Source organism: Rhincodon typus, chromosome 44 (assembly GCF_021869965.1).
Source record: "Rhincodon typus isolate 14 chromosome 44, sRhiTyp1.1, whole genome shotgun sequence".
NCBI lineage: Eukaryota > Metazoa > Chordata > Chondrichthyes > Orectolobiformes > Rhincodontidae > Rhincodon > Rhincodon typus.
In genome coordinates, this window is record NC_063375.1 from 4,157,416 (window position 1) to 4,184,415 (window position 27,000).

General features: G+C 43.4%; 1 protein-coding gene and 1 long non-coding RNA gene across 12 annotated transcripts in view; one reads left to right on the plus strand and one right to left on the minus strand.

Moving 5' to 3' along the window:
- The window catches only part of LOC125487741, a 52,094-nt gene extending 35,650 nt beyond the window's left edge, over positions 1-16,444 (minus strand). Inside the window, exons 1-6 of one of the 4 annotated variants that reach the window (XR_007266104.1) lie at positions 12,475-12,683; positions 9,461-9,568; positions 8,255-8,450; positions 6,202-6,352; positions 2,150-2,208; positions 1,706-1,813 (exon numbers count right to left, since the gene is read on the minus strand). This is a non-coding gene — a long non-coding RNA (uncharacterized LOC125487741). Of the gene's footprint in view, positions 1-1,705; positions 1,814-2,149; positions 2,209-6,201; positions 6,353-8,254; positions 8,451-9,460; positions 9,569-12,474; positions 12,684-16,398 lie in introns of those variants that run through there. The other 3 variants (XR_007266101.1, XR_007266102.1, XR_007266103.1) reach the window with 3 other exon arrangements.
- LOC109921544 (histone H2B 7-like) overlaps positions 1-27,000 on the plus strand; it is a 331,158-nt gene that overhangs the window by 226,790 nt on the left and 77,368 nt on the right. The gene's annotated exons all lie outside the window — the stretch shown is intronic.

Here is a 27,000-nt window from a genome sequence, read left to right on the forward strand (position 1 = left end):
ATGGGCCACCTCTTATTCTGAGATAATGCCTTTTGTACTTAAACTCTCTCACAGGGGTTAACAACCTTTCAACATCTACCTTGTCACCACCAAACCACCCCCCACCACTAAGAATCTCTCCTCTTCAGACTGATCCCTCCATACTTGTTATCATAAAACTGAGCCTTCTCTGGACTGCCAGTATATCTTTCCTTAAATAAGGGACCTAAATCCCTCACAGTATGCCAGCTGTGATCTAACTTGTACAGTTTTAGCAAAACCTCCATCAGAATCATCAGCAACAAAAAGAATTCAGGTCAGGCTTTCTCTTCTGAACTTGTCAAACTCAATATGGAGTCCAGAGCGTGACAACTGATTGAATCCCTACAGTGCAGAGAGAGGTCATTCAGCCCATCAAGTCCACACCGAGCCTCCAAAGACAATCCCACGCAGACTCAGACTCCCACAAACCCAAATTTAACATGGCAAACCCACCTCGTGTGCACATACTTGGAAACTATGACAATTTACTATGGCCAATCCCTGCATGTCTATGGACTGTGGGAGGAAACCAGAGCACCCAGAGGAAACCCACACAGACATGGGGAGAATGTGAAAACTTGCCACTGAAAGTCACTCAAGGCTGGAATGGAACCCAAATCCCTGGCACCGTGAAGCAGCAGTGCTAACCACTTTGCCACCCCTACTGAGTGAGAATTAATTGGATATCAATAGGTTACGATGGTGATATTTGTGCATGACCAAATTATTTCATGAGGGAGAGAAAGGGTGTAAATTTAGACACAGGTCTGTCAGTGAGATTCCATCATTGCTGCTGGAATTAGACCACGTGAAGACAGTGAATAAAGCAGAGAATGAGACCAGGATCATAATTAGTCTGAAGAGATTGGATAATTGGAGTTGCTTGAGAGTGAGAAAATGTTGGACAATTAGTTGCAATATTGATGGTGATTGCTGGGAACAGGTAGCATACTAATTGACAGAGAGGAGTTATAGTGGCACCCAAGAATGTATTCCATCTAGATGCATCACAGCTTGGTATGGCAACTGCTCTTCCCAAGACTGCAAGTATTGAGTGTCGTGAACACAGCCCCGTCCATGAATCAAACCAGCCTTCCATCCATTTACTCCATCTTGTGACAAAGCCATGGCTTTAAGAGGTGTATTTCATCCAGGTTTCTTTTTGAAAAAGAAAGGTTAAGGCAGAGATTACGAACAGCTTGCCAGAGTCGCGAGGGTAAACAACCTGTGAGGCCTTAGTCCTTTTTTTAAAATTTGGAACAATACAGCCAGTCTGGATGGCCAGCTCTCATTGACCAGGATTTCTAGAATATGTTTAGGTTTTAGGTTTAGCTTTAAGCAGTTGTTGTTGTGTGCCTGAAGGAATGGAAGCTATTTTTCCCTCTCTCGATTACAGTCAAAAGCTGGGGGTTCTCTTCCTAGGCTGTTAGATTGCACGTGAGACGAAACAAAAACAGAAATAACTCCAGATGCTGTAAATCAGAAAGAAAAACAGAAATTGCTGGAAAAGCTCAGCAGGTCTGGCAGCATCTGTGGAGAGAAATCAGAGTTAACACTTCGGTTCGAGTTCTCAGTACCAGTTCTGAGGATGGGCACGCAACCCAAAACATTAATTGTGATTTTTCTCCACAGATGCTGCCAGACCTGCTGAGCTGTTCCAGCAATTTTTGTTTTTGTAACATACCTGCTGTTTGACAGAAGCAGCTGGTCACAATTGGCTTTGTACCGAGGAAATATTACATTGTCTTGGTCCTTGGCGTATTTGCCCAAAAGACGACAGAAGAGAGATCTCCTGTAAATCAGCATTAGGCATGTTTGACAGTATCAAACTGATCAATGTAACATTCAGTTGATAATCATTAGCATGTTTTTTCTTTAAAACCAGCAATTCAAACAGAATCACAAATCTGATTCCATTCTTGGCCTGAGCTACCCCTTGTCCAGGGATATTTTTAAAAAAATAATTCAATACCAATTCACTGAGATCCAGAAACAAACTAACACCTGTGCAGCTCCACGAACAGGACTATCCAATGCAAGTGCGTCTGTGGATATGTGCGTTTATTTACCAAACTGTTTATGTTAGTCTCTGTTATGTGAATATTTGAGTGCAGTTATCAATTCTTACCTGTTAGTTTCTGCTAAGTGGCTGTGTGTATATTGTTATCAATTCGTACCAGTCAGTTTCTGCAATGGAAGTATGTGAGTGGTTATCAATTTTTAAACTGTCAATTTCTGTTATGTGATCATTATCAATCGTAACTGTCAGTTTTGGTTTTGTGAATATCTAAATATAGTTATCAATATGTAACTGTCAGTTTCTGCCATGTGAATGTGTTAGTGTATTTACCAATCTATCCCCTTATCAGTTTCTGCTGTGTATCTGAGAGTGTAACTATCAACCTGAACCTGTCAGTTTCAGCTATGAGAACAAGAGTGGGTTATCAGTCTCTACCTGTCAGTTTCTGCTATTTCAATATTGATCCGTCCCTGTCAGACTCTGCTCTTTGAATATACAAATGTAGTTATCAATGTTTGTACATGTTTTTGCAATTATCAGTTAATCCCTGCCAGTTTCTTCTATTTGAATGTATGAGTTCAGTTATCAATTTGTTGTTTGTCCTGACATGGACCACAACAAGTGGATTCTCCCCCTCCCTCTATCCTTTCAAGCCAATCTTTATGCTAAACAGTGTGTTTATGAGATGTCACTGTATCGGAACAATTAATTTGTCATGGTTTCTGTCTCTGTTATTCTATTAAGTTTTCCAATAGGATTTCCCAATTTGGTTGCATTTTAGCCATAGTTTTTAAATAAATTGCGTTCTGCTTAACATCAAATAATTTGACCAATTGAATTTTACACATGTTTTACATCTGCCTTTAAAATAAGAAAAAAAGTTAAGGTCTAGGTTACCTGCTTAAAACATTTTGAGGGGGTCTGGTCCGGGTCATAACAATCTATACTTCCTGCTGCGTCAGGAAAGCAACTAACATAATCAAGGACCCCTCTCACCCTGGTTATACTCTCTTCCACCCTCTTCTGTCAGGTAGAAGATACAAAAGTTTGAATACACGTACTAACAGTTTCAATCTGGATGCATCACAGCTTCGTACGGTCTTCCAAAGACCGCAAGAAACTACTGAGTGTCATGAACACAGCCCTTCTTCCCTGCTGTTATCAGACTTTTCAATGGGCCTCTCAAAAGTTCATATTGATCCCCCTTTGTACCTTCTCTGCTGCTGTAACACTATATTCCACATTCTATTCTGTTACCCTGATGCACTTTGTATGGTACAATATGCTTGTATAGCCCACAAAACAACACTTCTCACTGTATCTCGCTCCATGTGATAATAATAAATCAAATCAAAAGTCCTAAATGGTTTATGGGACCATAAGACATAGGAGCAGAAATTAGGCTAGTCTGCCCATTGAATCTGTTCCACCATTCATTCATCATTGATATGTTTCTCAACACTTTTCTCTGCTTTGTTTCACATTGGCCATTGCACTTTTTGGTGTTTTACCCTTACATTCACCCCTCTCCAACTTTCTAATTTAAAGTCCTGCTGACCACCCTATTTAGCCTTTTAACTAGAATATTGGACATTGGTCCCAGCGGTACAGAATCCTTCTGTTCCAATACTGATGCCAGTGCCCCATGAACAAGGAACCCCTCTTTCGCACGCCACTCTTTTAGTACATATCTACTTCCCTTATTCTCATGTCCCCATGTCCATTCGCATGTGGCTCGGGCAGTAACCCTTGAGGGCCTAGTCTTTAATTTAGTTCCTAGTTCCTGATAATCTCTAAACAGGTCCTCTTTCCTAGTCTTGCCTAAGTTGTTTGTCCCGACATGGACCACAACAAGTGGATCCTCGCCCTCTTTCTATCCTTTCAGGCTGGTCAGAGATGACCCTCACCCTGGCACCGGGCAGGCAATACACCATGTGGGGCTCTCTACCCTGCTTACAAAGGATGCTGTCTATTCCCTTAATTATAGAATCCCCTACAACTACCACTCTTGAATGGCATCCTGTGTCTGGCTCATCCTCCCTACAGCCCTGTTCATCATTAACACACGGACAAGGAGAAGAGCTGAGGCTCCTCTGTTTCTGACTGCAGGATCCCTCTACCAGTCTCAATTACAGTCACACCTTGCTGTCCCTGGCCACTGACCAAATTTGTGGTATTTAGTCTGAAATTCTCTTCTCTCCCCACTCCCTGTGGGAGTGAGTCCCACATTCAACCGCTCTCTCTGGGGGTGGGGAGAGACATTGCTCCTAAATTCCCTGTTGGATGTATTTGTGACTGTCTTCTATTGTTGGTCCCTCCTTCTAGTTTCACAGTTCCACTTCATCCTCCACCTTATTCAATGGTGGAGCAGATTCAATGGGCATAAAGGCACACCCGATGCAACACCTCAGAGATACCCATGACCTTCTGGAATATTCCTCCCTTCCCTTCCCTTTCCCGCTGACTCCATCCCCTCCCAAAACACCACCTCCTGTCAGGTATTCACTGAAAATTAGAAGCAAAATCGATTAAATTTTCCAATTCCGGACCAGAAAGGGCAGCAGTACCAATGATATACCGATATATCAGAGAAAGAGTTGTGGGTGATAGCCGGAATAGGATGGAATAAGGAGTGTTCCACCTACTCCAGGAAGAGATGGGCATAACTGTGTCCGTGTGGGTATCCTTGGCCACCCCTCTGAGTTAAAAGGGCAGTTGTTGAGGGGGAGAACATTCTTAGCCAAGCAGAGGAGGGTGTTGTGGTTTGGAGATGGTTCAGGCCTCGGCTCCACAAAGAAGCGGAGAGCCCCGAGACCATCCTGGCAGGGGATGGACGTGTAACGAGATTGCACATTCAAGAGGAGGCTGCAGGAGCCTGCAAACTGGAAATTTCTGAAACAGGCATAAAGGGTCAGAGGAATCGTGGATGTTCATGGTCAGGGACTGGACCAGGGGAGAAAAGACCGAGTCAAGGTAGGAAGAGATGTATTCTGTGGGGTAGGAGCAGACTGACACAATGTGTCTGCCTGGGCAGGCCTGTTTGTGGATTTTCAGAACGAGGTAGAAGCGAGCTGTGCAGGGATGGGGAACTATCGGCTTGGAGGCAGTCGGGGAAGATCACCAAATGAAATGAGGTTAGTGACCATGTTGATACAATGACATGATGTTCCATGGTGGGGTCATTGTCCAGGGGGAGATAGGAGGAGGTATTTGAGAGCTGGTGCTCAGCCTCTGCAATATAGAGGTTAGTATGCCTGAATACAACAGCACCACCCTTATCGGCAGGTTTAATAACAATCAGGGTTGGATCTAGTGCAGAGGTCAATTCAGAGAGAGATAGGTTGGATTGGGTGAGGTGGGCAGAGAAATTGAGGTGACCGATGTCACATCGATTATGTTCATTGAGAACTGTTGAGTGCAGGTAAAAGGCCAGACAGAGGGGTGCAGGTGGAGGGAGAGTTTTGCAGATGTGTGAAGAAGTCTGTGGGATGGGGAGAGGGCTCTTGTCAAAAGAAACGGGCATGAAGGTGAAGACAATGGAAGAAGCGTTCGACATCACATTGTGCCCAAAATTCATTAAGGTGGGGACACAGAGGGATAAACCTTTGCCGAGTACAAAGTTCAGGCTCAGATTCTCCAGCATCAGGAAAGAGTGGCAGACTGTGGGAGGGTTGGTGCTGAGGGAGCGCCGCAATGTCAAAGGATTAGTACTGAGAGAGTGCTACACTATCGGAGCTGACATCCTATATGTGTAGTTCCATTGTAGCTGTATGCATGGTCATTATTTCCATGTCGATGTAATTAATAACTCGAATACTGCTGTCAGATGAGTTTCTCCAGAAATTGTGGAGGTTTTGTTTCCTGAGGAACTGGCTGATGAAATCACTGTTTTTAAATAACACTGGCTCGATTGAGGAAGGGTCTGCTTTCGGAAACATCACTGTGAAACGAGCAGCACATCTGTTGGAATTGAAGCTAATTTCAGAATTGTGATTTGAACTAGCCTGACTGTGATGGTGACCGAGAATCACTCAGCAGTGACTGAGGAACCTCATCTTGTTCATTCATGTCGCCTACACAATCAGCTATCATCCAATCAAGCCTCCTTGGTAACATCTCCCCCCTCCCCTGTCTTTTTCTCCTGCACAGCAGCGACTTACCAGGCCAGGAATCAGGACTAGGAATAATGTGGTCCCTTCACTTGCACAGGTAGATTACACAGAATATTACTCCATGCGACTCCAGTTCCACTGTCATGTGGATGACACTTAACCGCCCTCAGAAAAGGCAATTAGGGACAGGCAGCAGACACTGTTCATAAGGAAATAAACAGTTTTAAACATTCTTCCAGGGAGTGCTGTAATGTCAGACGGTGAGTGCTGAGGGTGTGCCGCAGTGTCGGAGGGCGAGTACTGAGGGAGTGCCACAATGTCAGAGAATCAGTACTGAGAAAGTGCTGCACTGTTGGAGCTGTCATCTTTTAGGTTATGTTCCAACGTAGCTGTGTGCATGATTGTTACCTTCATGTCGATATAATTATTAACTTGAATATTGCTGTCAGAGTTTCACCAGAAATGGGTGAAAGTTTCATTTCCTGAGGAACTGGCTGATGAAATCACTGTTTTTAAATAACACTGGCTAGATTGAGGAATGGGCTGTTTTCAGAGACATCACTTTGAAAGGAGCAACACATCTGTTGGATTTGAAGCTAGAATTGTGATTTGAACTGGCCTGACTGAGAATCACTCAGCAGTCACTGAGGAACCTCATCTTGTTCGTTCATGTCCCCTATAGAAATCAGCTGTCCTCATCCAATCAAGCCTCCTTGGTAACATTCACCCCTCTGTCACTTTCTCCTGCACAGCAGCGACTTCCCAGGCTGGGAATCAGGACTAGAATTAATGCGGTCCCTTCCTTTGCACAGGTAGATTACAAGGATATTACTCCATGTGACTCCATTTCCACTGTCATGTGGATGACCATTAACTGCCCTCAGAAAAGGCAATTAGGGACAAGCAGCAAACACTGCAGTTCATGAAGAAATAAATATTTTTGAACATTATTTCAGGGACCGCTGCACTATCGGGGGAGAGTGCTCAGGTTGTGTCGCAGTGTTGGACGGTACTGAGGAAGCGCTGTAGTGTCAGAGGATTAGTACCGAGGGAAAGCCACACTGCTGGAGGGTCAGTGTTGAGGGAATGCTGTACTGTCGGAGAACAGGGACAAGATAAGGAAGAAGAGTTACTGAGCTGTCGACGCGATTATGAATAACTTGTTCAAAATGTTTAGCCAGTTAGCAATGGCCTAGTGTGTGTGGATGTGCGTGTGTGTGCACAAAGACACATTCGCACACTCACTCTCAGTCACCCACCAACCCACCCACCCACATACCCTCAGACACTCACTCAGAGAGCCACTACAAAACACTGGTAAGGCCACATTTGAGATACTGTACACAATTTCAGTCACCCTAATGTAGAAAAGATGTTATTCAACCAGATAGTCTGCAAAGATTTACAAAGATGTTATCAAAACTGGAGGATTTTGAGATTTAAGGAGAGACTGGATAGACAGGGACTTTCGTCATGAGGGCAGAGATAAGGTGAATAACCACCGTCTTTTCTCCCAGGTGGGGGAAATTCAGAACTAGAAGGCAAAAATTTAAGGTGAGAAGAAAAGATTTAAAACGGACCAAAGAGGCAACTTTCTCCCACAGTGCGTTGTACATATATGGAATGAGATGCTAGAGGAATTGGTAGAGGTGTGTACAATTACAACATTTAAAATGCATTTGGACAGGTTCACGAATCGGAAAGGTTGAGAAGAATTTGGGCCAAATGCAGGCAACGGGATTAGTTCAGTTTGGAAAACCCGGTCGTCGCTGACGAGTTGCAACTGCGTGCCAAAAAAGCAACTAATTTATTCACATTACATTTCATCTGCCATGCACGTACCTACTTACAAGTTGTCCAAAACAAAAATCACGCAGAAACCGATTCTGAGCAATTGGTCACAAACTCCTCTTAGACATGAACAAAATTGCCCCCTAAAAAGATGGCGGAGACACGTGCACTGCCCAGCATACCTGGCACCGCGTCTGCGCCCTGCGGCCCCTCATTTCACATCAAGATGGCGACAATGGACCTAGCTCTAAATTACGGGAGCAGAAAAAAACGGCGGCATTAGAAGGTCGTATTCGGATTTACGGCTTACCCAACATCTTTATGAAACTTCTCTGTCACCCGCCGTGGCCGATCTCGCGCATCCTCCAGTTACACGCAGTACTGCGCCTGCGCACTGTTCCATGACCATATGATGAGGTGACGGTTTTCGACTGGGTTGGACAGTATCAGTAATCACACGACATCAGGTTATAATCCACCTCTCTCTCCCTCACACACATGTAAATCTATGGAGTAAATTCGTAATTGCAGGTACATTCAATTTTGTTCATAAAGCACTCAATTTATAGATAGTCAGTCAATGTGGCGTTTTATAATTTCCGGCTTGAGAAATAAAACCAGTCTGACTCCAAACCAAAACACAAACAGATTCTAAACAAGGTCTCAAACCTAACATCCATTGTCCGACCTAAAATGTCGCCTCTTCTTTACACTTATAAAACCTTTAGTTCTTTCAGGGCAATGACTTGACAGGAATTCGGGGATTTGCATATACATATTAATCAATTAAAACCTTCCAATTGACTAAAGATTTAACAACATGTTAGGTTTGTTTAATATATTCTCATCAGTGGTTTGACCCTTTGATCTTTGGTCCCCACCGCCAGGTATCCTGGGTATTCGAGTCACAATTGACTCTTGGCCCTACTGTATTCCAGTTGGGCGGGTTGGTTAGCTCAGCTGGCTGGATGACTGATTTCAGCATCTTGGTCTTAATTCCTACAATGTCTGAGTTTACCATTGAAATTTGCAACTTTCCCCTTGCCAGATTCACGGTGACCTACTTATTTAAGTGAGCAGCCCTAAACTTCAGTTAGAATATGGCGACTTTGCCTTTTTATTGAGTCAGTCTTGCTGTTATGCAATACAAAATGGAGCCAGAGGGAAAACAAATACTTAAATAAAATAAAGAACTGCGAATATTGGAATTTTGAAACAAAAACCTCATGAATGTGGGACCTTTTTGTTCTTGCTGTATAACTGGTTAAACAGTTCTCCTTTCATCTCAAAACTAAGTCATACGTAGGTCATAATGAATTAAGTGACTGTGTCAGATCTTAATGTGGTAATTGATTTGAAATACACATCTGTAAACTTTCCCTTTCAAGTTTCATATAAAAGCAGTTTGCAAATGACATTACTCTCAGCACAGGGTGGAAATTCAGAACACACAATTTGTTATTTTTTTATTTGCCTCTCCTGCTATCCCAAAGTTATAAATGCTGGCCACACGCACGTCCATTACTCCCTGGGTCGAAATCCATCTCTATTATTTCCATCCACAACTCCCAGTTTTCTCCCAACTCTCCTCTCTTCTGCCTCTCTTCATTACTACAGTTCCTATCTGTTCAGAGAAAATGAAATAAATGAGTGTTCGAGGCTTCCAACGAATCCTATGCAATTATACAAGGCACTAATCAGGCCACACTTGGAATGCAGTGAATGTTTATGCTATATGAGAAAACATATTAGAATTGCACTTGTGCCCTTTTTCCAAAAGAAACATTAGAATTGGAAGTCATGCGGTGAACTCAGCTAACCGAACCTTCCAGGTAACATACTGTACGTGGAACTGTATATGGCGGCATACTGACCCAGAATGCCAAACAGTATTAGATGTCCCCCAGTCACAGAACAGGAAAATGTGCGCAGGCGCAGTGCCATGGCGGTAGAGGAGTGTTGTCTTATGCGGCTCCTGGACCGTTAACAATTCGACAGAACGACGGGGCCGCTGCATTCAGCAGATGGACGGAAAAGCTTCGTGAAGATGTTTGGTAAGCTGCAAACCCCAGCACGACCTTCTAATGCTTCCGTTTGTCGCCAATGCCGGAGTTTAAAGTTGAATTCATGGCCGCCGTCTTGTTTGATAACGACGAGCGGTGGCGCGCAGGCAATTTTTATTGGGAGAACGTGCACGAGGTGCCGCCATGTTTTTAGGGGGCAATATTGTTTATAACTGGGAAGAGTTTGCCACCAATTGCTTACAATGAGGACAACTTCTCCGTCAAGCGGATTTGTGATTTGAACAAGTTGTGAGTGGCGAATACATAGTAGATAATATATAATGTGGATAAATTTGACGTTTTCCAGTTAGTAGCAAAAAGCAGGAAGCCAGTTTATTATCTGATTGGTGATAGATTTGAGAACGGACACCAGCCTGTGAAGGTAAGCTTGTATGTACTGTCGGTGGTGAAGAATGCAGATTGTATGTTAGCCTTCACAATGAGATGATTTCAATCCAGAAACAAGAATATTGTGCTGGAATTGTACAGGGTCATTGTGAGACTGAGGGAGCATCCAGTAGAAACGTGTAAAATTCAGGGCCATGCAGGATAAACACAGGAAAGATGTTCCCGATGACTGGGGAGCCCAGAACCAAGGTTCAAAGTTGAAGGATGCAGTGTAGGACTGGAGACTAAGATGAGCATAAATGTCCTTGCCCACGGAGTGGTGAGCTTGTGGACTTCTCTCCCACAGCAAACAGTTGAGGCCACAACATAGGACTGAAGTGTTCAAAGAGAAAGAAGGAACAGGGTACTTACGTGCATGTTTAGCCATGATCATTTAAATGTTGAAGCTGGATTAAAGGGCTGAATGGACTTCTCCTGCTCTTATTTTCTCTGACTGTATTGATGAAGCATACAGTAACAGAGGAGGAAGAACTATTCCCAACATCAACTGGGATAGTCATAGTGTGAAAGGTTTAGAGGAATGGAATTCTTAATATGCATCCTGGGCAGCTTTTGAAGCCAGTATGAAGAAGACCCTACAAGAGTGGGAACGGTACTAGACTTAATTTTAGGTCATTGAAGCCAAGCAAGTAGTTGAAATATCAGTACGGGAATCAGTTGTAGACATTGATCGTAACTCTGTTAGATTCAAGATTGTTTAGTACGGGACAAGGATGGGCATGGAATCAAAGTTCTAAACCAGTGGAAGGCAGATTGTAATAAGATCGAATATGATTTGGCTAGACTGGGCTGGGAGCAGATACCTTTCAGTAAATGTGTGTCACATCAGTGGGATACATTGAAGAAGGAAATTTGAGAGTTCCAATAAAGTCGAAGGGTGGGACCAACAAATCTTGTGAACCCCGTATATACAGGATTGGCTAAAGAGAAGAATGGAAGCAGTTAGTAGCTACCAAAGGTTCAAAACAGCAGAAGCCCTAGCCAAATACCGAATGTGCAGGGGGAGTCTTAGAAAAGGAAATTAGAGCAATAAAGGGACATGAAAGGATAATTGGCAAAATATAAGTGAAAGGGGTGACATGGGTTTGGAAACCAGAAAGACGGACAGTGAAACACTTTAAAAAAAATTAGCTTAGAAAGAGAAGAAGCTTCTGATTGGTCTAGCAGGCTTAAAAGCAAAAATCTCCTGGGCCAGATTAAATGTATCCCAGATTGGTGAGTAAGGCAAGACCAAAAATAGCAGGGGCACTGGCAATAATTTTTAACTGCTTTCTGAGCACTGGGGAGATGCCGAAGACCTGGTTGTCAAAGAAAGGTTGTAAGGAGAAACCAGGGAACTATAAACCTGTGAGTCTGACTTCAGTTCTGGGGAAGTTGTTGGAGGTGATTATATAAGATAGGATTTATGGGCATTTAGAAAGGCAGAAATTGATTAGGGATAGGAAGCATGGTTTTGTGCGAGGAAAATCGTGTCTCACAAACTAGATTGCGTTTTTTTGAGGAAATTACCAAAAAGGTTGATGATGGCAGAGCAGTAGACGTTGTTTATTTGGATTTTTGTAAAACCTTTTGACAAGGTTCTGCATGGTAGATGAATTAGTAAAGTTAGGTCGCATGGGATTCGGGGTGAGCTTGCCAACTGGATACATTATTGGCTTAACAGCAGGAGACAGAGAGTCATGGTGGAGGCTTGCTTTTCCGACTGGAGGCCTGTGACCAGCGATGTTCCACATGGATTGGTTCTGGGTTCTCTTTTGTTTGTCATTTATATGAATGAATTAGATGAGAATATAGAAGGCATGTTAGTAAGTTTGCGGATGACACCAACAGTGAATAACGTTTTCTAAGAATACTATGGGATCTCAATCAAATGGATTTCAATCTGAATAATTGAGGTATTGCATTTAGGTACAAGAAACAAGGGCAGGGCTTATACAATTAATGGTAGGGGCTTTGGTAGTCTTGTGGAACAGAAGGTCCCAGGGGTGTAGGAACATAATTCTTTAAAGTTTGAGTCACATATAGACAGGATGGATAAGAAGGCATTTAGCACGCTTACCTTCATTGCTCAGTTCTTTGAGCACAGCAGTTGGGACGTTATGTTGAGGCTGTACAGGACATTGGTGAGGGCACTTCTGGAGTACTATGTCCAGTTATGGTCTCCCAGTTATACGAAGGACCTTATCAAATTAGAGAGAGTTCAGAAGAGATTTACCAGGATGTTGCCAGGTATGGAAGGTTTGAGTTATAAGGAAAGGCTGGATAGGCTGGGACTTCTTTCACTGGAGTGTAGGAAGTTGAGAGGTGACCTGATAAAGTATATGAAATAATGAGAGGTATAGGTAGAGTTGATGGTAGTTGTCTTTTCTCTAAGATGGGGATCTTCAAGACCAGGGGGCACATATTTAATGTGAGAGGAGAGAGATTTGAAAAAGACATGACGCAAATTGTTTGCGCAGGGTGCATTGCATGTGGAATGTACCTCCTGAAGAAGTGGTGAATGTGAGTACAATTACAATGTTTAAAAGTCATTTGGATGGATGTATGAATAGGAAAAGTTTGGAGGGATACGGTCCAGGAGCAGGCAGGTGGGACTAGTTTAGTTTGGGATTTTATTCAGTATGGGCTGGTTGGACTGAAGGCTCTGTTTCCATGCTGTATGACTCTGAATCTATGACTCTGTGATGTGGGATTGTTATTCAAGAAGGGAACAAGGGATAAACCAGGAAATTACAGTCCAGTCTGTCTCACCTCAGTGGTGGGGAAACCATTAGAAGCAATTCTGAGGGACAGAATTAATCTGCATTTGGAGTTGAAGTAATTAGTCAGCAACAGTTAGCATGGTTTTGTTAAGGGGAGGTTATGTCTGACCAACTTTTTTTTTTTTATAAGCAAAGAAGTAGCCAGGTGTATAGATGAGAGCAATTAATTCGACATTGTCTGCTTGGACTTCATCAAGATTTTTGATAAAGTCCCACAGAGGAGACTGACAGCAAAGGAAAGAGTCCATAATAATCAAGATAATTTGGCTGAGTGGCTCCAAAATTGGCTGAGTGGTAAGAAGCAAACAGAGTTTGTTAGGCATATTTTTGTGACTGGAAGCCTGTATCCAGTGGGCTTCCACTGGGATCAGTATTGGGGCCCTTCCTGTTCGTGTTCATATAAACGATTCACAATGAATGTCAGGTGTTGATCAATAAATTCATGGGTAATATGAAAATTGGTGGGTGGTAAATAGTGAGGAGGACAGCCTTCTGAAGAGTGGTTGTGCAATTTAGGCCTATACTCTGAAGTGTAGAAGAATGAGCGGCTACCTAATTGAGTTATATAGCATGCTGCAAAGCATTGAGAAAGTGGAAGTTGAAAGGATGTTTCCTTCTGTGGGACGTTCTGGAGTGAGAGGTTATAGCTTTAGAATAAGGTTTGGCAGGTTTAACACAGATGAGAAGAAATTACTTGTCTCGGATGGTTGTGAATCTGTGAAATTCACTATCACAAAATGAGGTGAATGCTGGGACATTAAGTAAATTTAAGGAGGTAATTTAATGAGTAATTATTCATGGGCTGAAAGGTTATGGGCAGTTGGGGTGGGATGAGATCAGTCACAATTTTATTAAATGGCTGAATTGCTACTCCTGCTGCTAGTTCTTATGTTCTTAGATTACAGGAGGATATAGATAGGCTGGTAAGACAGGCTGATCAGTAGAAGTTGGAATTTAATTCAGATAAGTGAGAGGTGATACACTTGGGCAGGGCAAACGAGCCAATGGAATACATGAATAACAATGTAGGACTGAGGATCCGTAGGACCCTGCTGTGCAAGTCCATCCATCCCTTAAGGTAAGAGGACAGGCAGGTAAAGTGGTTAAAAGGCAAATGGGACACTTGCCTTTATTAGCCGAGGCATAGAGTTTGGGGACAGGGAAGTTATGCTGGAACTGTATATATAGTTGGTTGGGCCACAGCTAGAGTGTTGTGTGCAGTTCTGGAATCCAAAGGATACAAGAGATGTGATTTCACTAGAGACAGCACAGAGGAGATTTACCAGAATACTGTATGGGCTGGAGAGTTTTAGTTGTGAAGAAAAGTTGGACAGACTGGGATTGTTTTCTTTGGAGCAGAGGAGATTGAGAGGAGCAGGGTTGAGATGTATACGTTATGAGGCGTATAGCAGAATTTGAATCTGGATTCCCAAAACATTCTCTGAATTAATAGTCCAGCACTGATACCATTAATCCAATACATTCCCCAGGATTCTGACCCACCCAACAATACAGGAAGAGCAATATTGTTCCAAGTTTGCGGTAAGGAGACCTTTATAGGACAGATAAGGGGCGGTGTGCCATTGTTGCTTCTGCTGCCTGGATTGATGCTTGGTGCTCTGACCAGTTTCATTCCCTTTTGATTTGTGGTTTGATATTTTATAAAATGCTTAATAACAGAGCAGTTGGAAAACAGTGGCTGGGTTGGACAGAGTCAGCATGGATTTCTGAAGGGAAATGATGCTTGGCAAATCTCCTGGCATTCTTCTAGGAATTAATTAGCAGAGTTGATGAGGGGGAATCAGTGGGCATGGTTTATGTGGACTTTGAGAAGGCTTTTGACAAATTCCAACAGATAATATCAGGTGGTGGGGTGGGAGGGGGTGCAGTCTCAGAGAAACATATAAAATTTTAATACGATTAGACAGGTTTGATGCAGGAGGTTGTTCCTGATGCCAGGAATCACAGATTAAGGGTATGTGGTAAACCTTTTCGGTCTGAGGTGAGGAGAAATTTCTTCACACAGAGAGCGGTGAGCTTGTGGAATTTGCTACCACAGAAAGCCATTGAGGCCAAACCATTGTGTGATTTCAAGAAGGATTCGGATATAGCATTTGGCTCAAGGAATCAAAACATGTGGGGGGTAAAGGAAGAACATGCTTTTGAGTTATACGATCAGCCATGATAATACTGATTAGCAGAGCAGGCTCAAAGGGCCAAATGGCCCACTCCTGCTCTAATTTACTTGATTTCTATCGACACATTAGTCAGGAAGAAACTTCTCCCCCTGGTGGAGGGATCAATGACCAGGGTGCATAAATTTACAATCAGAGGCAGAAGATTTTAGAAGGCATGTGAGGAAAATATTTTTCACCTCCAGGGCAGTGGGAATGTGGAAATTGCTGCCTGTAAAGTAGTTCAGTCAGAAACAGTCATAACAATTGAAGTAGTATTTAGATGTGTGTGTGTGCGGCACAGGATTCTGGTCCAGTGCTGGAAAATGGGAGGAGAATAGTAAGGTCGTTGTTTCTGACTGGCACAGCCTTGACAGGCTGAAGGACCTTTTTGTTTGTAGACCTCTATGACTGTAATAACTTGTATACCGCTATCACCCCGCTGTGTCCTTTATTCACCATGGAGCAATGAGTTTCTTGAATGCAGCCTTGCAACTAAAATCCCCGATCCCTCAAACCATTCTAATGAAGCCCCTCTCCACCCTCCCAGGGACCCTCCCATCCTTCAGAATGTGTGGGTGATCACTGGTTTGTACAGACCCAGAATGCTGTCTGTTTGTGTCTGTGATGTCATCACACACTGGCAATTGCACAATGACATCACCCGCTCCCCAGGGATTTCCTCAAATGTGGGATTTTTCTGACTCTAGTGTTTCTGATATCTTTACAGGTGCTGGCTCCAGCGGGAGATTTTCAAATTTCAGACAGTGAAATTGTTAAGCGGTGAGTAACTTTGACCATTCTTTTACAATTTTGAGGTTTTTGGTGTGTGCCAGTTATTTGTGGGAGGATCCACATCTCTGAGGCTAGTGTAACTCTTTTACTGTGGATCTGAAGCCATGGCCATCCATTACTGTGTGTCGCCTCTATCATCCCTGATCAGCACTCTGCCATTGTCTAACCTGCTCTGTTTAAGTTTGTGTTTGTTTGCTGAATCTCTGAAGTTTCTGTCATTGCCCATCATCCAAGTGTGCGCTGCTGACTTACCAGCTCCATCTTCCCTCGGTACTTCTCACCGTAAGGAATTGTAGAGTCATAGAATCACACAGTTTAGAAGAGGCACTTTGATCCATCGAATCTGCACCAAAAACAAACTTAATTTCCACTGTTACAGAGAGAGTAGGAACTGCCGATGATTTCTGAAGAAGGGTCTCGACCCAAAACGTCAGCTTTCCTGCTCCTCTGATGCTGCTTGGCCTGCTGTGTTCATCCAGCTCTACACCTTGTTATCTCTTAATTTACACTGTTCCCACTTTCCAGTACTTGGCCCATCGTCTTAAAAGTTATGACGTTTCAAGTGCTCAGCCAAGTATGTTTTTAAAGGTTGTAAAGTTTCCGGCTTCACTTACGCTTCCAGCTGGTGTATTCCAAATACCCACCACCGTCTGAGTGAAAAACATAAACTTCATCAAATTCTCTCAATCTTCTGTCTTTCCCCTTTAAATGATGTCCTGTTGACCCTTCAGCTAAAGGGAACAGATGCTTCCTATCCACCCTGTCTATGACCCTCATAATCTTACAGGAACAGGAGTAGGCCATGCAGTCCCTGGAGCCTGTTCCATCATTCAATGCTGATCTGTCACCTAACACTATAAATGTACCTTTAGCCCATAGAATTGTGTTACAGTGAGTGGTAGAGTCATACAGCATAGAAACAGGCCCTTTGGTCCCCCGTGTCTATACTGACCAACAAACTCCAAACTGCGCTAATCCCATTTACCTGTGCTTGGTCAATAGACTACTATGTTCTGGCATTTTAAGTGTTCATTCAGATGCTTTTTAAATGTTGCGAGAGTACCTGCCTCCATCACCACCTCAGCCCCTGTGTTCCATATTTCCACCACTCTCTGGGTGAATTATTTTTCTCCCTTAGATCTCCTCGAAACCACTTATTCCTCACCTTAAACCTATGCCCTCTGGTCTTAGACATGTCTACGATGGGGAAAAGATTCTCATGATCTGCACTGTCTATAACTCTCAGAATTATGGATACACCACCTGAAACCTCCCAAATGCATGACCACACAGCCCCCTCTGCCCAATTTACCAGTCGATCAATATCAGACTGTAGCCTGAGAGCATCCTCCTCACTATCACCAATGCAACCAATTTTCCTGTCAGCTGCACGTCTGTCCTATAATGTCACATCCTTCCTATAATGTGGTGACCAGGACTGTTATACAGTACTCTAGCTGTGATCTGACCAAAATTCTGCACAGCTTCAACATAACCTCCCTGCTCTTATGATCTGTGCCTCGACTGATGAAGTCAATGTCGATTATAGAGTCGTAGAGATATACAGCATGGAAACAGGCCCTTCGGTCACGCTCGGTCATGCTGTTCAGATATCCTAAATTATTCTAGTCCCATTTGCCAGCATTTGGCCCATATTCCCCCTCAACCGTTCCTATTCATGTACTCATCCAGATGCCTTTTAATTGTTGTAATTGTACCAGCCTTCACCACTTCTCCTGGCAGCTCATTCTATACACGCATCACTCTCTGCATGAAAAAGTAGCTCCTTTTGTCCCTTTTAAATCTTACCCCTCTTACCTTAAACCTGTGCCCTCTAGTTTTGGACTCTGCTACCCTGGGGAAAAGACCTTGGCTGTTCACCCTATCCGTGCCCATCCTGATTTTATAAACTTCTATAAGGTCATCCCTCAGCCTCTGACATCTAGGGAAAATAGTCACTATCTATTCAGCCGCTCCCTTTAGCTCAAAACTTCCAGCCCTGGCAACATCCTTGTAAAATTTTTCTGAACTGTTTCAGGTTTCACAACATCCTTCCGATAGCAGGGAGAACAGAACTGAACATAGTATTCCAAAAGTGGCCTAACCAATATCCTGTCCAGCCTCAACATGACCAAACACTTCCCATACTCCATACACTGACCAATAAAGACAAGCATATCAAACGCCTTCTTCACTATTGTGTCTACCTGCGACTCCACTTCCAAGGAACTATGAACCTGCACTCCAAGGTCTCTTTGTTCCGCAACATTCCCCAGGACCTTACCATTAAGTGTATAAGTCCTGCCCTGATTTGCCTTTCCAACATGCAGCACCTCGCATTTTTCTAAATTAAACTCCCATCTACCATTCCTTGGCCCATTGACCCATCTGATCAAGATCCCATTGTACTCTTGGATAACCTTCTTGGCTGTCCATTACATCACTAATTTTTCTGTCATCTGCAAACTTACAAGCTATACCTCCTATATTCACATCCAAATCATTGATAGAAATGACAAAAAGCATTAGACCTGGCACCGATGGTCATAGGCCCCCAGTTCAAGAAGCAAGCCTCCTCCACTACCACCCTCTGCCTCCTACCTTCAAGCCAGTTGACTATCCAAATGGCTAGTTTTCCCTGTATTCCGTGTGATCTATCCTTTCTAACCAGATTACCGTGTGGAATTTTGTGAAATGCCTTACTGAAATCCATATAGACCACGTCCGCTGCTCTGCCTTCATCAATCTTCTTTGTCGCTTCCTCAACAAACTCAGTCAAGTTAGTGAGACACAATTTCCCACGCTCAAAACGACATTGACTGTCCCTAATCAATCCTTGATGGGATGTATGGTAACTTGCCAAGCTGGATCCAAAATTGGCTCAGTACTGGGAAACAGAGGGTGATGGTAGAAGACAGTTTGTGTGACTGGAACGCAGTGTGCAATGACATACCACAGGGATCAGTGCTTTTTGTGATATTCGTACATGATGTAGATAAGAATTGAGAGAGATGATGACTAAGTTTGTGAATGACACAAAAATTAGTCGGGTGTTTGACAGTGAGGAGACAGGTGTTAGGTTACTGGAACATATGAACAGATTGGTCAGAAGGCAGAATAGTGGTGTTGGAATTTAACCCTGATAAATGGGAAGTGATGCACTTTGGAAGAAGGAACAAGACAAATGGCAAAACATTAGGAAGCTCAAACGAACAAAGGGATCTTATGTGCTCATCTACATATTCCTGAAGGTGGCAGGACAGGTCAATTCATGTAGTTAAGAACGCATAAGGGACGCTTGCCTTTATTGGTCATTGCATAGATTCCAAGAGCAGGGTGTTACGAAGCAGGGGAAGGTCGAACCCTTCAGATAATTAACCCAAAACACGAGCCCCAATCTGTTGTTATGGGAGTAGAGATTCCCTTCTAATAATGATCTTGAAACACCCAGAGAAGCTTGCTTTGTAATCTGTTAAAAGAATGGTTAAAAGAAAGAAAATCCCTGATCTCCACTGTCAAAGTCACAAGTAACAATAACAATTTATTTATTTAACCCTAACAATGACCAAATGAACAGAATTACTGACAAACAGAACAATTTTTGCCCCCACCCCCCCCCCCCCCCCCCACTCCACCCCATACACCAGGCACCATCTATTCCCTAACTGACCTGAATTCTCCTGGTATGCTGTCCAAATAAACACAAGTCCCACTTATTATAAGCCCAATTAATAAGACAACAATAAATTAAAACATAATCTCTCCAACTTCGCATAGAATGTGTCTCTGAAACGCTCTTCCTTGTGTTGATCTCACGCCACAAACACTTTTCTTCCACTGATTCTGCTGTCAGGGATGTTTTCTCAGTGAAGATTCTTCACTAGAAGTGCCATGTTGGTACCTTTTGTGGATAGGATGGTGCTTTCTGAGAGAGCTTAGTGATTTCTTGTGTGAGCTGGGTGCTTATTTCTCAGATGGCAGCTAGCTCTCACACCCTTCAGATGGCAGTTGGCTCTCTGCCGATTTTTCCAAATGTTCTCTTTATATATACCCTTGATGACCCGTCCGTTTTCTTACAATTGCATCGGTCCGAGGTTGTCAAAACCGTCAGATTTAAATTCAATTGGCTTTCAATCCTTAAGTGCTTGATTTAGATTAATTGACTGCTTCCAGCTCATTGCCAAAACATCAAAACAAGCCTAAGGATTCCAATTACACAACCAATCAGTACATGTTTCCATTTTTAGAACTGTCTGAAATCTGCAGCTGCTTACAGACCCATTTTCTGCATAAATCTCTAACCTTTCACCTCAGTCCTGGTTGAACAACCCCACTGTTCTGCTGAAGTTTACCCACACATAGCTGTCTAAGGCTGACCCTGCCTTATTTTAAAACCCTTTGCCTTTTAAAGGGACAGCGCAAACAAATTTCTGAAGAAGGGTCTAGGCCCGAAACGTCAGCCTTCCTGCTCCTCTGATGCTGCTTGGCCTGCTGTGTTCATCCAGCTCTACACCTTGTTAGTGTAAACAAATTCTCGTTTCCTGCCTTCCAATTCACGATTACTCTACGCAACTTGGTAGCAAGGGAGGTCATATCGGGTTCGGCCGCAGCTGGACTACTGTGTGCAGTTTTCATCACCACACTGTATGAAGGATGTGATTGCTCTGGAGGGGGTGCAAAGGAGATTCACCAGGATGTTGCCTGGTTGGATCATTTCAGCTTTGAAGAGAGGCTGGATACTCTTAGGTTGTTACCTTTGGAGCAGAGAAGGCTGAGGGACGACCTGATAGAGATGTGTAAGATTATGAAGGGCATGTACAGGGTGGATAGAAAGCAGCTGTTCCTGACAGCTGAAGGGTCAATAATAAGGGGGCAATACTTCACAGTGAATGGTAGAAGATTTAAAGGGGATTGGAGGAAAACCTTTTTCACCCAGAGGTGTGCAGGAAGTTGAGGTGTGAAAGCTCAACTTTTCAAAACTACTTGAACGAGCCCTGGAAATGTCACGACATTCAAGGCTATGAACCCAGTGTGCGACCCGTGTCAGTATTGGGATAGTTTTGGCTCTATAGACTTGAATGGGCCACTGGGCCTCTTCTGTACTGTATGATTCTATAATCCTCCTCCTCCTGAGTAAAGACAGATGTGAAGTACTCATTTAACACGCTGCCAATGTCCTCTAGCTCCACGTAGATTGCCTCCTTGGTCCCTAACGGGCCTGACTCTTTCCCTGGTTATGCTCTTTCCCTGATATCCTTGTAGAATATCTTGGGATTCTCCCTAATCTTCTCTGCCAGTGTTTTATTATGCCCCACTTTGCTGTCCTCATTTCTTTCTTATGTTTCCCCCTTGTACTTTCTATTCTCCTCTGGGGCCTCCATCACTTTCTTCCCTTTGTACCTGTTAAAAGCTTCTCCTTCCCTTCTTATTCAGTCCTGAAATTTCATAGGCATCCAGAGTTCTCTGGACTTATTATAGAGTCAGAGTTATAAAGGTTTACAATGGAAAGAAAGGCCCTTCGGCCCATTGAGTCTGCGCCAGTCACAGACAACTAAGTGGTTATTGTAATTTTCCAACACTTGGCCCATAGCCCTGTATGCCTTTGGATCGCAAGGGTCCATCAGAATATTTCTTAAATGCTCCTACATTTCCCCCAAAGGGAACGTGTTTCACCTAATTCCTTGTTGAACAACCCCACTGTTCTGCTGAAGTTTACCCACACATAGCTGTCTAAGGCTGACCCTGCCTTAATTTAAAACAATTTGCCTTTCTCCAACCCACAGCCCTTTCTTGCAGACAATCTGTTTTTCCTCTCTGCTGCCTCACAGCGCCAGGGACCTGGGTTCGATTGTAGCCTTGGGCGACTGTGTGGAGTTTGTACATTCTTCGCCATGTTTGTGTGGGTTTCCTCCAGGTGCTCCAGTTTCCTCCCACAGTCCAAAGATGTGCAAATTAGATGGATTGATAATGCTAAATAACCCTGTAAAGTTTCGGAGGGTCGGTGCAGACCAGATTCGCCGTATGGCCTCTTTCTGCACTGTAGGGATTCTGTGAATTAGATTCAGCACTACATTGTCACATGTTGGAGCTACTACATGTTGATATAAAAACACTCCTGAGTACATTTGAATAAATCTGCCCCTCTAAACTGTTTACTCCATGACTACACCAATTAATGCTGGCGAAGTTGAAATTCTGTAATCTAACTACTAGGTTGTTCTTTTTACATATCTCAATGAATTGTCTGCATTATTCATTCTATTTCTCCTCCGATGCTGAGGTTATATTGACTCTCAAGTTCTGAACCTTTTTTTTATTCCTTGTAACTTATTCTGTACACCCTTAACATTAACTGATTCTCTGTCCTCAGACACTGCCTGACCTGTTGAGATTTTCCAGCATTTTCTGTTTATTTCAGACTGCAGCAGCTGCAGTATTTTGCTGCTCTTTTGATAAGAAGACCATAAGACGTAGGAGCAGAAATTAGGCCATTCGGCCCATCAAGTCTGTTCCACCATTTAATCATGGCTGATGCATTCCTCAACCCCATCTAGGCCTTGCTCCCAGAACCAAGTCTAGAAACACAGGCAGATGAATTAAAAGCCCATTTCTGACAGGGTGGGTGTTGGTCACAGATTGTGGCCTATTGGTTCCTATTAATTGAGTCACACAAAATCACTGAATGATTACAATGGAGAAGGAGGCTACTCTGTCCATTGTGTCTGTGCTGGCCTTTCTCCAAAAACAACTCACCGATTCCTATTATTTGCCCTTTTCTTTCCTCTTCAGGGGCTTTTCCGATTAGCTTTTGAAAGTCTTTGTTGTATCAGATTGAGCTGGATTAGTGATGGTGGAGAAGCTGCTGAGTTTACCCTGAGTCCTTTCAAAGCCAACTGGGCCCCGCAATTTCCAGCGTGAAGTTGTCAAAGGAGCTGGACTCTAGGAAGATCGGGTTGCTTAAAAAAACACTCTCCAGTGTATAACAAAAAAAATGGCTTGGCGAACAAATATTCTGCAGTTGCTGCAGAAACATGGGTGTTAACTTTCCAAAATGCATTAGATTCTGGAAAGTTTCTGTCTCACTGCAAAATAGCAGATACACCCCCTGTATTAAAGAGGTGAGGAAGGCAGACAACATAGAACATAGAAAGAGTACAGCACAGTACAGGCCCTTCGGCCCACGATGTTGTGCCAAACTTTTACCCCAAATCCAAGGTCTATCTAACCTCCACCCCTACATTATATTATCATTCACCTGCCCAGGAAACCAAAGGCCAGTTAGGTTGATCTGTCACGTAGGGGATGAGAATCAATTATTTGGTGGTATTATCATCAGACTATTAATCCGGGGACCTGGGTTTAGATCCTGCCATGGCAGATGGTAGAATTTGAATTGAATAAAACCCTGATTTTAAGTCTAACGATGGTCATGAATCCATTGTCGATTGTTAGGAACAAAACCATCTGGTTCACTAAGGTCTATTAGGGAAGAAAGCTGCTATCCTGAACTGGTCTGGCTTATGTGTGCAGACCCACAACAATGTTGACTCTTAACTGCCTTCTGGGCAGTTTATGGATGTCAACGAATGCTGGCCTAGCCAGTGACGTCCACTACCTCTGCATGAATTTAAAACAAAACTGAAGATATAAAAGTGAACAAAAGGATTTACATGCATTTAGAAAGATAAGGACTGATTAGGGAGAGTCAACATGGCTTTGTGCATGGGAAATCGTGTCTCAGTAAGTTGGTTGTGTTTTTTTGAAAATGTGGCAAAGAAGATTGAAGGCCGGATGGTAGACATTGTGTGTATGGACTTCAGCAAAATGCTCAACAAGGTTCTGCATGGTAGACTGGTTAACAAGGTTAGATCATAATACAGGAAGAGCTAGCCAGTTGGATACAAATTTGGATTCAAGGTAGGAAACAGAGGGTGGTGGTGGAGGGTTGTCTTTTGAACTGGAGGCCTGTGACCAGGTGGTGTGCCATAAGGATCAGTGCTGAGTCCACTGCTTTTTGTAATTATACAAATGATTTGGATGTGACAATATGGTTAGTAAGTTTGCAGATGACACCAACATTGGTGGCATAGTGGACAGTGAAGAAGGCTATCTTCACTGAGTAGTTTGGGATCTTGAACAGTGGGCTGAGGAGTGGAAGATGGAGTTTAATTTAGATAAATGTGAGGTGTTGCATTTCAATAAGGCAAATCAGGGCAGGATTTAGACAGTTAATGGTAGGCCCCTGGGGAGCATTGCCGAACAAGAGGACTTAGGGTTGCAGGTGCATAGTTCCTTGAAAGCGGAGTTGCAGGTAGACAGGATGGTGAAGAAAGCACTTGGGACGCTTGCCTTCATTTGTCACTGCATTGAGTTATAGGAGTTGAGATGTCATGTTGCGACTGTACAGGACATAGTTAGAATACTGTATTCAGTTCAGGTCTCCCTGCTATGGGAAAGAAGTTGTGAACCCTGAAAGGGTTCAGAAACGATTTACAGGGATATTGCCAGTATTGGAGGGTTTGAGCTGTGGGGTCGGAATGAAAAGACTGGGGCTTTTCTTCCCTAGAGCGTTGGAGGTAGAGTTGTGAGGCTTACCGCATCAACTGCCCTCCCAGGCAGTGCATTCCAGACTTGCACCACCCTTTAGGTGAAAAATGTTTTCCTCCATTCCCCTGTAAAACTCTTGCCTTTCACTGCAAAATGATGCCCAGTGTTCTTCAACTAAGGGAACAATTACTTCATTGTGTTTCTCCAATTTAGTGGAATTCTTTGAGGAGTGACATGTGCTTTGGATAAAGGGAGTCTGATGATAGATTGTACTTGGCTTTCCTGAAGGCATTTCACAAGGTACCATGGAGAAGGTGTCTGTTTAGAGAGGGAGCTACTGGTTTAGTGGTACATACCAGCCTGGATACTGGATTGGCTGGCTGGCAGAAAACCAAGAATATACATAAATGGATCTGTTTCAGATTGTCAGAATGTGATGAGTAGGGAGCCACAGGGTTCTGCTGAACCAAAACCTTTTGCAGTTTATATCAATGACTTGGATGAGGGGAATGAAGTCATGGTAGCTGCACTTTGTGTTGATACAAAGCTATCAGGAAAGGTTGCTGTGAAGAAGACTTAATTTCCCTACATCAGTCTGCAGCCTTTTTGAATGAATATTTCAGGTGAGCTATGATCTAGCAAAATGTGAAATTGTTCACTCCAGGGGAAAAACAGGAAAAGAAAACCAGTCCAGAGGATAGGTGCAGAATCTTGTGGGGCTGAGATATCTAGGGGGTCTGGTGTGTGATACACAAAACATTGGTATACAGTTAACAACAAGTGATGAAGAAGGCTCATGGAATGTTATTGTTTATCACGAGTGGAATCAAACAGAAAAGTAGGGAGTTGATGATTCAGTTGTACGGGGCATAAGTGTAAGCACACCTCCACAACTGTGTGCAGTTTTGGTCTCCTTATTGAAGGAAGGGTGTAAATGCAGTGGAGGTTCAGAAGACTGATATCTGAATGAGTGAGTTGTATTAGGATATTTTGGACAGCCTGGGCTTGTATGTTCACATGTTCAGAAAAGTGAGGTGTGATTTGACTCGTGCTTAATATCCTGAATGGGTTTTGACGAGGTGAATGTGGACATATTTTCTCCTAAGGGTAAGTCCAGAATGGGGAAGACCGTTTTAAAACGAGGAGTCTTTGTTTTGGAACAGAGATGAGTTCTTTATTCAAGACTTTGGAACTGTCAGCCTCAAAAGGCAGTCATTGAACATTTTTAAGGCAGAGGTGGATAGATTCTTGTTCAACCAGGGAATCAAAAGTTATTGGGTGTAGCTGGAAATTCAAAACATGAACTCATCGGTATTGGTCTTATTGAATGATGGAGCAGGCAGGAGGGCCCGATAGTTCATATGTTGGCCTTTGTTTTCATATGTTTGACATGGAGCCAAATGAGATACTAGGACAGATGCATGACTTTGTATTTTTATGAGGAGACTCACACTTCCATTATTTCTGTTCTAAATCAATTCCACAGGATATTAGAAGGAGAGGATTTACAGTCAGAAAACTGCAACTGATCAGGATTTCACAGAGTGGCCCAATTCGGTGTAACCTGAATCTCATTGGGTTTTGAACATGGAAGGAGAAAACACCATTGACAGCAGTGAGAAACTGTACATGTGTAGTGTGTGTGCACGAGCGTTCAGCCGATCATCTGACCTCTCGAAACATAAACGGAGTCACAAAGAGAAACTGTGGAAATGGATTCAGATCCCCGACTGAACTGGAAACTCATCGGCGCAGTCACACTGGGGAGAAACCATTCTCCTGCTCTGAATGTGGCAAGGGATTTGGTCAGAAATCCCACCTGCAGAGATACCAGCGAGTTCACACTGGGGAGAGACCATTCTCCTGCTCCGAGTGTGGGCAGGGATTCACTAATTCCTCCAACTTGCTGATACACCAGCGAGTGCACGCTGGGGAGAGGCCGTTCATCTGCTCTATGTGTGGCAAGGGATTCACTTTGTCTTCCAGCCTCCAGATACATCAACGAATTCACACTGAGGAGAGACCACTCACCAGCTCCTAATGGGGGATGGGGATTCTCCGACACATCCAGCTTGATGACACATCGGTGAGTTCACACTGATGAGAGTGTTACCTGTTCCCACTGCAGGATGGTGTTGAGGTGTTTATCTGAACTGACTGTACATCAGCAGACTGCCTGTGAATAAGCTGAGTGAGGGGATTCACTGAATCTGCCACCTTGTGGACAGTTCACACTGGGGAGAGGCTGATTCCCCCTGCACCAAGTGAGGGACATATTCACTCCGTCATCCAGCCTGCTGAAACACC